General features: G+C 42.3%; 1 protein-coding gene across 7 annotated transcripts in view; it reads right to left on the reverse strand.

Moving 5' to 3' along the window:
• LOC111872690 (glutamate receptor ionotropic, NMDA 2B) overlaps window positions 1-15,386 on the reverse strand; it is a 567,290-nt gene that overhangs the window by 223,447 nt on the left and 328,457 nt on the right. The window lies entirely within an intron of this gene.

Genomic DNA, 15,386 nt, shown 5'->3' on the forward strand with positions numbered 1-15,386 from the left:
ACAATGTCTCAAGACAATGCAACATATCAGTCGTTACAAGTGGACTGCAGTGGACACTACCTAGCTTGATGAATGAATGCTTATTATGTTCATTAAAATTTCCAGGTTGGGGTACTGGAGTTCAACTGCCTAGTCCTGATCTCCACTAAATTGCTCAAATTCATATTCATATAATATAGAACCCCTGAAAGCTGGAATAAGAACAGAAACGGATGTACATTTGCTAGGCAACGGATATCACAGAATAACAGAGGGATTATTTGAGATGGTGACCTATATTGCGACCGCCTGGAAGTCAGAAATGAGTCGACATTCTTTTATCCCGTGTGGAGGCGGGATTGAATACCTCCACCTTAGCCCTGCTAGTTGTAGGAGGCGACGAAAAGGGAAGCCTCAAATCTGAGAGATTAAAATAAGGTCGCGAATCTCACGAGACTCGGACCCGAGAATGACTGCGCTGGCGAGGACCAGCAGCAATTGTAAATGATAGACCGTCCTCTCGTCAGAGAGAGCGCCCCACACAAAGAACCCCAAAACTGCCAGAGAGTAATTAAAATCTGGTCGTTAAGCCCCATATGGGCTCTTTATTCCAAGAGAGACCGACTAACTGACAGTCGGTCGTAATATAAGACTCAGACTCGTAAGGGAGTTCAAGGTGTGAGCAGGAATTCTTTGGTCATCATTCATCACAATGGAAGAGAAGACGCTCGTGATCCAGTAAGGAATGGAACGAGTCTTAGGGTGTCATTCACTGCGATCTGTCATAACTGATTGTAACTGCAAAGAATCGCCAGTAACTCCAATCATCGAATCCAGAACCCTTTATTATTAGTCACATAAACTCCGCATACATGACAGTATGGTAGCATGTAGACCCGTTGTTAAGTAATGATTCTGTAAATAAAGGTCTTGTCGCAAGAGATTCGTAGCATGCCCCAATGGAAGAACTGGAAAAACGGTGTTCTCTACGCGGTCAGTGCGACAGGTACGGGTTGCTACAATAGAACTGTTGGGAAAAGGGATTTCTGTGCGGTCTGTACCGACGTGTTATAAGCTGGACTTGTATACCCTTTATTGAGACAGTCGCCGACCAGTAAGGACGTGAACACGGAAGTTGAGGAAGCTACGGTGTTTGAAGCCGTTACCAGGCGACAACCGGTGGAGATAAAGCAGACTAAAAAGTCGTAGTACGTGCTGTAGTGAATTGTAAAGCAAGTGAATTAGCGATAACGCTGTAATTACTTGTAATTACGATCTGTAAGTGTGCAATAAATCCAATTACCAATCCGAACCCCGTATATAATCACACTCATGCCCGTGATAGTGCTGTTTATTATATTTTAGATTTTAATCCCTGTAATATACGGCACTGTGGGCTTTAAGCCACACTATGATCAGTGGAAGTATAAGGCCCCACTTTTACGTCTAGGGGATTTTTTTTATTAAGGTTGTATGCCCATTGGCCGATATTTTCTGAGTTGTAACGACGTGTACTTCGGCAGAAGTTCGCATTGCTGAGTGTTTCTTCCTGGTTTCCTACAGCTCTTATTCATGGACCCCGATATCAACTCGATATTATCTGCCGAAACGTCGGCGAATTTCTTCCGAAGTACATGGCATTACAAACCAGAAGATCATAATTTTCTAATTGAATGTAGGATTTTCGATTTTGACGGCGGTAAAACTAAAGGTATCCCTGTAACGGGCTGCGGAGAATACCGTAGGTTTGTGAGACGTCGAGGTTCTCAAATTTTCTGGACAGTCGGCTCACAGATGGCTTTGAGATTTTCAGCCTTACGCGTCGGCCGGCCTCCCTTTACCCTGAGGAATATTTCTGGTACTCATTTCTAATAGAGGCTGAGTTTGAAGGTGGTAATATGAACGGTATTATCGTCTCGTCTGGAACGTATTGGGGTCGCACTGAAGTCCACACGGCCTCGTCCTTCCTGTTCGCATCTGGCTTGGGTTACTTTTGGAACCTGAAGAAGGATGTGATAAGTTCCTCCAAAATTTCCGTGAAATTCTATCAAACTACGCAGATTTACAATCCAGAACATTGTTCTCTTCATATGAAATGTAAGATATGATATTCTCATGGCATTTACTAGGAAACGTACTATCTCCTATGATCTGACGTCATGTAGTAAGACTGATAGATAAAAATGTCATCCATTAAAATGAGAGTAAAACAAATTGGCCCTATCACTCTACTCATAATCTCTGGATTTATTCATTTCCTGGTTTTCTGCTATTCTGAACGATCATATCAGTTGCAGTGCAGCCAACGTAAGATTAAGATTTAGTCATTTCCTGCCAGAGAACGTGTTTATATTGATTCAATACTCGTTGTGAACGAAGCAGAGATGCAGTAGACTCTGCTGAATGAGAAACCCCACAATTCCATATCGGTTTATTGAAAGGGGAAAAGTTTATAAGTACAAAATAAAACAGACGAACACACTAACTATACAGAACTGAGCCCTACTTTAGGAGCCGCCAGTCCCACAGCTACTCAAAAAGGAATCCTCCCTCTATTGAAGTATTGTTCATGTCAGAAACAAACCGACAAAAGTGTTTAAACACTGAAACAGAGTTGTGGCTAAGCTTTGTTTATTCCCAAGCTGAATTTTTCACGAAAGAAAGTGATTGAAGGTGATGACAAGTGCGCAACAGAGTCAGACTAGCCGTGGGAGATCCAAACTATAAACACGATGCGAAAAAACATTTTTTTCCGTCCATGGTGAAAAAGTTATTAACTAATAAAATATAAGATGATGAAATAACAATGCAAAGATATTTCAGGACATCAAAAGATTTTTAACATACTGTTTTAACTTACAAATATAAATCACTCCGTCCAATATGACCTGTAAGTTTTTTACTACATGAAAACTTAACACCCTTACATGTTTCGGTCTCTGTGGACCACCTTCAGAGGGCAAACATCACTACAAATAGGAAACCACCATCACATAATTTGTTTAGACGTAAAGTACGTACACTTATATACTACAATACATAGTATACGAAATAGAACATTTCACAAACACAACAGTTTCCTGGGAATGTAAAGTCTTTAAAAAATTGTATAAAACTTCTTGATGCTAATTAAATTTTTTTTTGGATTGTCAATGATTAAAATTCGTGAACCATGCAGGCTCGTGTTCGTCCTCCCATCGTCCCTCTTATATGGGGCAGATAATGTGCCACCTGGCTCTCTTGATGTGGAGGTTATGCAAATATATTATGGGTATTTTACTGTTTCAATGTTAATACACTCTATATATATAATTTATATATATGTTTGAGGATATGTTATGTCCTACCTTTATATCGTCCAGGCTTTGCTCGTGGCTGCTGTGTTGTTTTCACTGTTCAGAAGTGTGTTGTGTCACATGAATTTATGCTTGTAGTGATTGTGACGTCAATATGGGCGTGTTCTGATGATGTATTATGAGGTCGAATTTGTAATTGTTAGTGTGACGGACCAGAATGAAACAAATCAAACTGTTTTAACTTATTTAGAGGCATGAAAGAAACAAAACGCCGGTCACGGTAGCCAAGCGGTCTAAGGCATGAACTGTCTTCCTTCGCGCGGAAGCCTGGATCGTGGGTTCGAGTCCCACACAAGGCATGGATGTTTGGTATGTGTATGTGTTTATTCAGTGATTGTGTTGTCCTGTGCTTAAGTAGAGGCCTTGCTCCAGGCTGATCACCCGTTCAGGAAGTCCTACCGTCTGTAAAATGATCATGAAAATGAAAAGCAGAGAGTCGCCTCTTTGAGATAAGGTGTCTAAAGATAAAATTTTGACAACGTGATTGACCTGGCGCCGATCACAATGGTCGCGTGATATAAGACATGAATTGTCTTCGCCCGCTCAAACATTAGGATTGTGGATTCGAATCCCACTGCGTTTACTCTGTGTTATCTTGTGTGTAGGTAGTGGCCTTGCGGCCGGCTGATCCCACGCCAAAGGAGTCTTACCGTCCGTCGGTATGATTAAGAAACTACAAAAGGCCGCGCCATAGCTCAAGCGGTTAGTCGCTGGCTTCCCACCGCGGCGGCCCGGGTTCGATCGCGGGTCTGGTCAAGTGGGATTTGTGGTGGACAAATTTTAGATTTGAAAGAACAATTTCGGAAGCGATTTGCTGATTTGGATGCCAGTGCTCAGGAAATTAGATTGTTTCAAAATCCGTTTGACTATGATGCTGCAGATGTGACAATTCAAATTCAAATGGAAATTATTGCTTCAGGAAAATTATCATATTAAAGACAAATACAAGGAAGGAAATTTAATCGAATTTTATAAATTTCTGAAGTCTGAGCAATTTCCAAATTCAAAGAAATTTGCTTGTAAATTTATCTCCATTTTTGGGACGACATATCTGTGTGAAGAAACTTTCTCCCAGATGAAGTACATCAAGTCGAAATACAGGGCAAATTTATCCGATGAACATTTAAAGTCGCTACTTGTGATTAGCGTTTCAAAATTTGAACCTCAATTCAATCAGATTTTAAGAATGCAAAAAGAGTTCCATCATTCACATTAATTGTTTTATTATAATTTGTGATGAAAATATGAGCATTTGCTGCTACTGTCTGTTGTCATTAATACACGATAATTTATTCTCACGTACTTTGTATTTAGTTTATGAAATTCTGTGCTTTCAATAAAACTCATATACCTAGAGTTATTAATTACTCATTTTATCCGGCCCGTTGAAAGTGCTGAATTACCTAATGTGGCTCGCGTTTCGAAAAGTTTGGAGACCCCTGCCCTATATGAACTACAGGGGCCCGAAAAAATAATGGAAAAACAAAGAAACTAAGGAATATAAATTTCTGTGTTGACTACATTGACCACCCAGTCTCATGAGGATAACTGAGGATCTATTTCAAGGAAATAGCGGCTCCGGTCTAGGAAACCAGAATTAACGGTCTTGGGGATTCGTTGTGCTGACCACGTGACGCCCTCTATCCGCAAAATAGGCATTAACAGGCATACACAGCACAAGCCATTTTAGCTGTCAGAACTCATGTGAATCATTTAGTGTATAACCTGAATAAAATCCTGGACTACTGCAGAAGATGGGGGCACGCGACAGCGTAGTGGTTGAGGAGCTATGCTACAAGCCGGAAGGTCGCGGGTTCAATTCCCGATGAGGTAATTGGATTTTTTCAGTTGACCTAATCCTTCCAGCCGCACTAGACCCTGGGGTTTATTCAGCCTCTAACAGAAATGAGTACCAGGAATTAATTAAATAATTTTCCCGGGCGACCGGAGCGTAGGGCTGACAACCTTAGCGCCATCTTTGAGCCGATTGTCTATACAATGTGGGACCCTCAACGTCTCACAACCCTATGGGCCTTCAAGGCCTGGTACAGAGATAGCTTTACTTTTTACTTTTTTTACTGCAGAAGATACATTCTTCAGACAAATACCGCAAGATCTCTTCTTCAAAATAATCAAGGTGCTGTCGAAATAATTACGTTTCACATGCTATATATCTTATCACTGTCATTATATACATCGCTGCATTTCACACACACAACTTATTGATTCTTGTCACTGGCTGTACAGCCCCCTTGGGCCCTGGCCTCTAATTTCTCAGTTTCATTATCGTTTTACAGACGGTAGGACTCCTTAGACGGGTGATCAGCTCGTCGCAACGCCTCTACCTAAACACAGGACAACACAAACACAGAATAAACATTTACCAAACAACCATGCCTTGTGTGCGATTCGAAACCACGATTCTGGCTTCCGAGCGAGAGAAGAGAGTACATGCCTTGGATCGCTCGGCTAGTGTGACAGGTTCCTTATTTATTGATTCTGTCAATTAACATGAAAAAAATGGCTGTAAGATGTACTATGTATCATCGTTCTTTAGCTCTCAGTGAAGCACAGACCATTAACAAAATGTCGCCATCTCACGCGGTTCTTGCTGAGTTGTTTAATTTCTCTCCATGTCTTCCCAGCTGCCAAGGCTTCCTGTAGTATCGTTTTCTGCCATCCCTCCTTCGGCCTTCCTCTTTTCCTTTGTCCTTGTGGGTTCCACTCCATAGCCTCCTCCTCAGTTGCGTTTTCCTTTCGAGAAGTATGGCCGAGCCAGTTCCATTTTTATTTCATTTGTCTGTTTCCATAGTTCTATATTTGCTACTTTCAACTGGCCATCTCACCTTTTATATTATACGGAGACGTCGATTTACAAAACTTTGTAATTTTCTTCATATTTCGTGGGTGACTCGCCATGTCTCACGTCCGTATAATGAAGCTGATTTTTAGTTTTATTCTTAATGAAATATCATTTGATTTCCAAACTTTTTGTGTGTACTGTCATGTACCTTGGTAACGGGACAGGAAGTTAATGGGTTCTCAATTAGATGTAGTTATTTATTGGATAAGTTGTTAAAAACTGCTTCCAGACAATGCAACTTGACTATTCTGTCGTCTTCTGGTTCTTAGCTGAGCTGGTTTCTTCTACTCTCAGCTCTGCTCCGTTCGTCTCTGTTCTGTTTCCGCTCTGTTCTATTTTATATGTTACATTCGTCAGTTGGACACCCTAGAAGACACCTTGATCCAGGGTTTCGTTTCGTGTGTTCTATGCACCGGTAGCTAGTGTATTCGTTGCCGCGGGAACTGCACTAGTCCTGGTTTTCATTTCCGTAGTAACGCCTGTTAGGTATGCTTTGTCTCGGAAACGTGCATGAACGGTTGCCTAACAGAATGAATAATTCCTTGTCTGGCTACACTATTCCTGCTTTTGGCTAATGTTTACCGAGCGTTGTTCAGCAATGGTCTGTTCCAGTTAGCTGTCCCAGCCACGTGTTTTAACAAGCCGTTGTCTAGCAACAGACGCCCCCCTCTTATTCAGATATTCCGTCCTTCTTGGCGGCACGCCGCAGTACTCTTTAAGTAAGTGCTTTCTGCTGCTCCCACCAGTGACTTTAGAATATTTGTTCTCGAAAATGCCAAGAAATATAGTAATTTCATCTTGCGATGATACGTTTCAAAAACATAGATCTAGAAGCCGAAACATGACATGCGATTGCTATTTATTTCCGCGTTCTACATTTAAAGCTCACAGGGGGAGTGTAGTTTATGTACTATGTGACATGGGAACACCGCACGAGTTACGTTCAGGTCAGATATAACTCTCATTACTGCTTGAGTTTCTAGCCAATAGCTTGACGTACACACACCGGCCGTCAACTTTTTCAGGTAAGCGGCGCTGTTGTCGCTGACCGAGTCTTGCTGCAGGAGTAACAAAAGGACATGCACGTGGATTAAAACCTTAAGCGGTTTTGTATAGTGTACTAGAATTGAGTCCTGGATCTGCAAAGCGACGCCGAGAGACTGGTATTATGTAAAGAGATACTGCAGGTCTCTTGTATGTCACAGCACGGTGTTAGATGTGGAGTGGCGGAAAATAAAACTAGGTTTTTCGGTAAAGAAAACCTGGAAATGATCATTCAAACACCACCTTCACCGTTACGTTAAATGGATCTTAACGGAACATTACGTAGGCCAAGCTTGTTTAACGACAATCAGTGGGACAGGACTTCATAGCGTTCAACGTTCAGATGAATGACGAATTGATAAGGAAGTGAAAGGAAGTTACAGTGGTCTAAAGAGTGCCACTAGCCTAGCATTTACCTGAGCACACTGAGGAAACCAACGAAGAACCTAAGTAAAAATAGCCGGTGACCCCGGACGAAATTTAACTGACCTCAGTTGCCGGTATTTGATAAAATGCTGTACCAACCGGTTTAGTTTGCATAGTGGTTACGTTCCAGACTTGTATTCGGGAGGTGTTCGGTTCGAATACCGGCCGGTGAAACGGGCGATAATTACGGATTTAGAGTATGCCTCATTCGCTCCAGAAAAATTCCGAGATAGTACCTAGATTAGGCCACGACCGCTTCCTTCTACATTAATTCCATATCATCAATCAACGTACCATTCCATGCTATGGTATTGTAGCATGTAGATCCGTTGCTAAGTAATGACTCTGAAAACAACGCCCGTTACTAGGTAACCGATTCCTAACACACGCCAAAGGACTGGTTGGAAAACGGTGTTTCTGCGCGGTCCGCGCCGATGGCTTCGCAAGCATCAATAAATAAAGCTAACGAGAAACGGTGTTTTGTGTGTGGTCCATTGCTAGATGTTATAAGCAGAACAATTAGTGAGTAGAGTGGAGTGGAGCGAGTTGGTTGGTGGGTGCGTTAGTTAAAGGACTACTGTGGTTCAATCCTTGTGAGCTGTTACTTTTAGAAGCTGGTAGCTGAGGTCGGAGACAGTTCGGGAACTCAGAGGAAGAGGAACGTCCGCAGTTGGAAACCGTTACCAGACAACGACTAGTGAAGACATAGCAGACCGAGAAGACCTAATGTCTATTGCAGTGAACTAGAGATAGCGCTATGGTTAATTGTACAGTAGTTACGACCTGAAAATTTTTCAGTAAATCCAATTGCCAATCCGAACTCCGTCTACAGTCACTCATACATGTGACAGACTATTGACTGAGTGGCGAATGTGACCCATAGAAGCAAACAAGACCACATGTTCTATGCTAATATTTCTTCTCAGTATGTCCTTCAGACCACGTTGTCTTATGGGTGCTGTAACTGGACGTTATCGCGTGTGGCGGTGGACTGGGTGATGGAAAAAATGAAAGGATTTAAAACGAAATGGTAGTGGTCTCTTAGAGAAAATATATCGGTACTTACCTGGAGAGACTGAGGAAAGCCACGAGAACATCAGTCGAAATAGGTGGTATCTCAACTGAGATTCGAACCGAAAACCTCCTGAATACGAGCTCAGAGCATTACCGGCATGACAATCCGATCTCTGAGAGATCGTGTTTATGGATTACGGAGCAAGGAATTGAAAATTTAAAGCTTGGGCAACAGTCGGGCTTTCTTTCGGGAGGAACATTATAAACCTCGATACTAATTACTTTATACTCATAAAAAACAAAAACATATACTCCGTAGCCCGTAGTCCGCAAGCGAAATGTACCGACCGAGCGCCCGCCGCTTGTCGGCGAAGTTAGTGCTAACTTTTGCCGATAGAAGGTGTCACGTGGTCAGAGCAACGTTCCCCACGGCCGTTAATCTCGGTGTTCTAGACCGGAGCCGGTACTTTTCCATTAAAATAGCTCCTCAATTATCCTCACGAGGATTAGTAGACTCCGTTCTAGACCCACTACGATCTGTGGCCAGGAACTTTGACCAATAGATCACAGATACCCATACCATAAGCGTAAGGCTGTTAACCACAACGCCGTCTGTGAAACGGCTGTCTAGAAAATGTGGCAGACTCGACGTCTCACAATCCTATGTGCTTCCACGGCCTGTTACAGTGATAGCTTTACCGTACAGAACCTACAAATACGTCAATGGACCAAACAGAATAGTATAGAGACTTCTATTCCGGATATGTTACCATCGAATCTATGTGGGGGGAAACAGGCTATACTGACTGGGATTTTCATTGTTTTCCTCCGTCCCCCATGCAAATGAGGGGAGAGCACTTACATTGGACCACAACAGCCTCCTTCAAAATCCTGTTCCATTTACCTATCATTCTGACATACGGACTCGATGCTGAAAATGTCGTTAATTAACTTACGACAACTAACCGATTAACAGACAAAGAGAGGGAATGGCACTGTTTTTCAAATCATTTGGTACTCGAAGTAAATTTGAATAATCATACTGAATTAGGTACCATGCGTGTCAGCGTAGCGATAACTCTCCACACTCTTACTCGTGAAGTCATCGATTCAAACCTCGGCAGTGACGTCTGCAATCCTGACAGCTTTATCGTGCGTCTCCCGGTCCATTTGAGGCAAATGTGAGGACAATCCCATGGCTTGCTTCCAAGTAGGTACCGTTAGGCCCTAATTATAGGTTGCGGTGGCTTGTGGGTGTGGATGCCAACTGTCAGTGAGCTGGTTGCATTATTATGGTGGCATGTACTGTCTTCGCTCGCTTGGAAACCGGGATCGTGGGTTCGAATCTCACTCAGGTCATGGATGTTTAGTTGGTGTGTGTACACGTAGAGGCCTTGCGACGAGCTGATCACCCGCCCAAGGAGTCCTACCGTATGTGTAAGCTCTAGAAAAACCGAAGTGAACGGAGAAGTTCATGGAGGTAGGCCAAGGCCCACTGGGCCTGTGGTGCCAAGAAAAAGAAAATGTATGTAGGGTACACAAGCAGGCTGACATAATGTATGTAATACCCACATATTGGCGCCTAATGCAATACGCGCAGATCAACGTGATCCAACAATTTACTGAACATATTTTTAATGACATTTTAACGAAAAATTTAGTAAAATATGACATATAAAATATTAACAAGAAGTTCTGGGGAGAACTAATCGTCTCTTTCATTTCATACAAGGACTGCGGTGAGCCGGGGTAGCGCAGTCGGTACTAGCGACTTCCTACGGGGCTGGACGACCGAGGAGTCGTAGTTCGAGTCCCGGTAGGATAATAATTTTCTCTTCTCCATATCGTCTATACCGGTTCTGGGGGCCATCCAGACTCATATCCAATGGGTACCGGGGGTAAAGCGGCAGGGTCGTGAAGCTGACCACTCACCTCCAACTAGTGCCGAAGCCAAGAAAATGTGGATTTATACATTCACTCCCCTATACGCCTTTATTGCGTTTTACTTAATTAATTAAGCACAGGGACAGGTTTACCTTACATTACAAGGAAAGCACAGAAAACGATGCCTTCAACAATTCTTCGTTACCGCGAGAACGTATTTACTGAGTTCTTACCTAGAGACGATGAAAGGATACACAGGTACACGCTTCATGCAGTTCTTCTATTGTTGCATCTATTGATTGCCGCGAAAACGTGTTTATCGAGACGTTACCTAGCAACGGTAAGAGGGATACATATATAGACACATGCATTGATGGCTGATATTGATGAGGAATGCAGTTGACATAGGCTCAGGTGCCATGATATAAAACCCAGTTTCATAAAAAGTGGTTCAGGAATTCAAAAGCTAAATGGGGAGCAAAAGACGATTCGCAGACACATGAAGATCGCATAAGCCTATCTCAGGAAAGCACGATAAAAACTCATGGTACTAATGCAACAGAATTCTTAAATACTGCATTTCCTTGAAGTATGCAAACATTTTAATTCTGCAGAGTGAGATTTCTGTGAGTAAACGCTGCAGTCTGTGTTTTATAACTAAAATATTGTGATGTGACGCCTGAAAGCCGAAATAAACCATTGCTAGACAACGGTTCGGTAAACACATTTCCGAGATTGCGCTCTCAACATTGGAAAGACTTCCATTGCCGGGTAGCCAGTCGCTAGGCACGTTTCGTAGCAGCGGATAAACAGAGAATATAATAGAGGCACTCTTTGCTATGGTGTTCTATATTCGGTTCGTCACGAAGTTTAAAAACGGATATGTAACTTATTCGAGACTTGAGTTCCGGAGTTGACTTGAGTTCAGTTCAGGATAGTTTAGTCCAATAATTCAGTTTAAAGAGAATTCAGATGTTCAGTGTTCAGCTGTGGAGTGTTAACCGGCGGACAGCGGAAGCTGAAGAAGTGACCGATCCGCAAATCAGAACCAAGTCAGTCACGTAGAAGGGAAAACACTCATAGTCCAGCAAGGAATAGAGCGAGTCTTAGACAGTCGTATATTGTGAGCTGGTATAATTGATTGTAATTGCAATAGACGTCCAATCAACCAACCCAGAACCCGTTATTATTAGTCACGGAACACCGAACACGTGACGTTTTTATATCAGAAATGTTTACGAACATAAGTACGTGACAATATGAACTGAATGTTGTTAGCGTTTTAAGATGATTGTTCAGCAATTACTCCTTAAGTTAAGAGAATAAAATCTTCTCGTGGACCAACTTCGGCTTGCGGCCCGATCTTTGGCTACTGATGCCGTAACCTGTCTCCTCATTTGGCTCCAACTGTGATGGTCTAATCGAATCAAGAATCAGGAGCTGAAGATGGGGGAGGGGTGCAAATTATCCCGAGGTTGTTTCCTAGCTCCGTCTAATGATCCATACTGAAATTTATGGTAATGAAGTTTTTGCACTTGCGTCCCAAACTGCTAACAGATGAGCTTCATGCATTTTCACGCGATATAACTATGTAATCCTTATCGGGAACGTCTTGATTTTGAATGCAGAATTATACAAGAAATGTGAGTTCGTCAGGGGATAAAATCCTCTCATTTAAAATGCAAATAACGCGGCTTAAATTAAATTTTATTTCTTTGTTTTGAAGTTCTCTGACGTCACCTGTCTCCAATTTTCAGTCAAGAAGGATTGAAGTGTAATCAGTAATACTGTTTGTAATATGGCACTGTACTCATTATGTACCTATAATCAGGGAGACTGAAAATGTATAATGTAATAAACGTAGCATTTTCCACATATGTCTCCCTCCATTGCACAACTAACTGCGAAACTAATTGAAAAATTAATTAATTCCTCTAGGCTTGTTACACAGTAAAATGTTCAAAATTACATTAATGTTCTTTAAAAGTTCATTATATGGAAAACATATTGTGACATTACTACTTAAAAAATGTGCGTTCAGTGTTAACGACTCGATAAACAAGCAAACTACGGTTAGGTAACGGCTCCTAGCAATAGAGATTCTTCAACTTCAGTGCTCATGCCCTAGCTGGATGACGACTATCTCACAGATAACACTAAACTGCAAATAGATCACAATGGCAACTGGCCAAATTAACGGCAGAGGTTAAATTGCTGCTGGTCTTCGCCAGCACAGTCATTCCTGGCTTCAGTCTCCTCGAGAATCTTGATCAAGATTTTTATTCTCTCCATGAAAATTACGTGTTTCGAAATAGGGCCTCCTCTTCGACGAGAGAGGGATTGGCCTTTCTATGTAGGCGCTATATTTGTTACAGCGTAGTTTCAGCACGAGTATATCAACACTGTCATGGCGTCCAGGTCACTATGGGCTCTATGCATGCTTTCTCACTGCACTACACCAAGTAACATTTATACAAGGTACACAGTGGTTCCCTGTCAATGCGGACTTGTGCAGCAGGTTATGCCTTAAATTATGCAACTACTCTGAAACTGCTGTCAGTAAGCTAACGGTCGTGGGTCTGACCGCCGTGTCTTATACTTCCTACGCGTGGCTTCTCCTTGCTCAGTACCACATATATTTGGATTTGCACTGTTTATGATTACTTCTGCATGTGTCCTGTGTAATTTAGTTATAAAGTCATGCACGTAAGGAATTCTGAAGGCCAAATGCATTTCGCGGACTGGTGTCCACCTGTCAAGATTTCCAAAAGTGGGGAGTGCTCTGTTCTACAGGCGCTGTAATTTCAAGAAGTGAGCGTCAGCCGCGTACTCCCAGGTGGAAGAGGCGTAAGTCATAACTTACGTAATCACAGCTTTTTTTTTAAATTCGCTTAGTGGAGGGTGGAGTCCAACTGGATTCACTCGGCACGCCGGCCACTGGTTGGCCTACTGTAACGTTCCCCGGGTGATTATGATGATGGAGAATTTGGTGGAATGAAGATTGGCAGGGGAAACCAAAGTACTTGGAGATAATCCGCCCTAGCGCCACTTTGTCCACCATAAATCCCACTAGACCAGACCAGGGATTGAACCCGGGCCGCCGCGGTGGGAAACCAGCTAATCAGAGCTTTGTAAAGCAAATAATATTTGTACTTAAACGTGGATCTATTCAGTCACGACCCCCAATGCGCCTTCATGGCGTAGTGTTTAATTCGTTGAACACAGTGACAACTCTACCTTTTAACCTTTACTTAATTGTCCACTTTTGAACAGAGAATAAGTCCTTATGCACATGCGCACTTCTTTCGATATGGTGTATCCACGTCATTTTCCTGCTGAAAGTTACACAAAGATAACGTTATTTACAAGGGGAATGTCTGGAGAAAAACACTGCCTGAATTTTCCTTTAATTGATCCTTATGTTCCCGCGTTCACATCACGACTTCACTGCAGCAAGGCTGCGCTGCAGTTTTCAGAGAACGACGTTCATAATTCTCTGTCGCGTAAATACACGTATCTTCCGCGAACATGGCAAGATTAGTTACAAATCTAACGGAGACATCATTTATATATAGACTGTAGACGGAACATTGAGGTACCCTGCTGCTACTTTTCTTGATATCGACATTCTAAGAAACACAGCATTTCGGTAGCTGGACGGAAACAGATCGAGTTTCCGAGACGTTTCATTCTATAGTTTTCAAAATACCAAACGATGGACAAAGCCCATTAATTCTGACTTTCAATTTAATCCATCAAACTACCATTCGACGTTAGCATGCACTAACATTGTCGTAAAATAACACAAAATCATCTTAAAATAATTTTATATAAAAATAAAAAGTAAAAGTAAAGCTATCCCTTTGACAGGACCATGAAGGCCCATAGGGTTGTGAGATGTTGAGGGTCCCACATTATCTAGACAATCGGTTGTCAACCTTACGCGCCGGCCTGGTACTCATTTCTGTTAGAGGCTGAGTGAACCCCAGGGCCATAGTGCGGCCGGAAGGATTAGGTCAATTGAAAGAAATCCAATGACTTCATCGGTATTTGAACCCGCGACCTTCCAACTTGTAGCATAGTGCCTTAACCATTAAGCTACCGCGTGCTCCCCAATAATTTTATATACCTGTATAATGTAATAATATAAAAATTTTAGAATATGAAGAAGTAATATGACATATAGACCCATTTCTAGGCAAAGCCCGAAATACGCGCATGCAACAATAGAACCAGTGTCGCGAGAGATGTCTTCTATGTGGTTCGCATATATCCATTGCTAGGTAACGGACCAATAAACATATATTCTCGACAACAGAAGACGGTGTTTTCCAAGGGGTCCTTGTCGAGGAGTTATCTTGAAGAAAATCAGCGCTACAGCCATTCAGTTGAGTTGAGGGTTCAGCTGTGGAATGTTAATCAGCGGACAACGGAAGCGGAAGAATCTCCTTTGCTAAATTAGTTACCAGAAAACGTCTAGTGAAGATATTTAAGAAGAATAGCCATTGTGGAGCTGTTACAGAGTAAAGACTATTGGAAATAGCATGAGAAGACTTGGTGTGGAGTGATTTGTAATGTGGAAATCAACAAGAATGTTATATAAGATTTGAGGCTTTCACGGCGGTGACTATGAAGAAAGCAGTCTTCTGGGATTTGGCACCGTGTATCTGTGGTGTTAACCGACGTTTCGGAGGAACGTATCGCCTCCATCTTCAGGGTAGAAGAAAAATATATAAGAAATCTGCAAGCAAAGAGACCGTGAGAACGGTAAAAGCAGACCGGTTCTCACGGTCTCTTTGTGTTGCGGCGTGACGGGGGGG

This window comes from Cryptotermes secundus, unplaced genomic scaffold (assembly GCF_002891405.2).
Source record: "Cryptotermes secundus unplaced genomic scaffold, Csec_1.0 scaffold143, whole genome shotgun sequence".
In the NCBI taxonomy this organism is placed as follows: Eukaryota; Metazoa; Arthropoda; class Insecta; order Blattodea; family Kalotermitidae; genus Cryptotermes; species Cryptotermes secundus.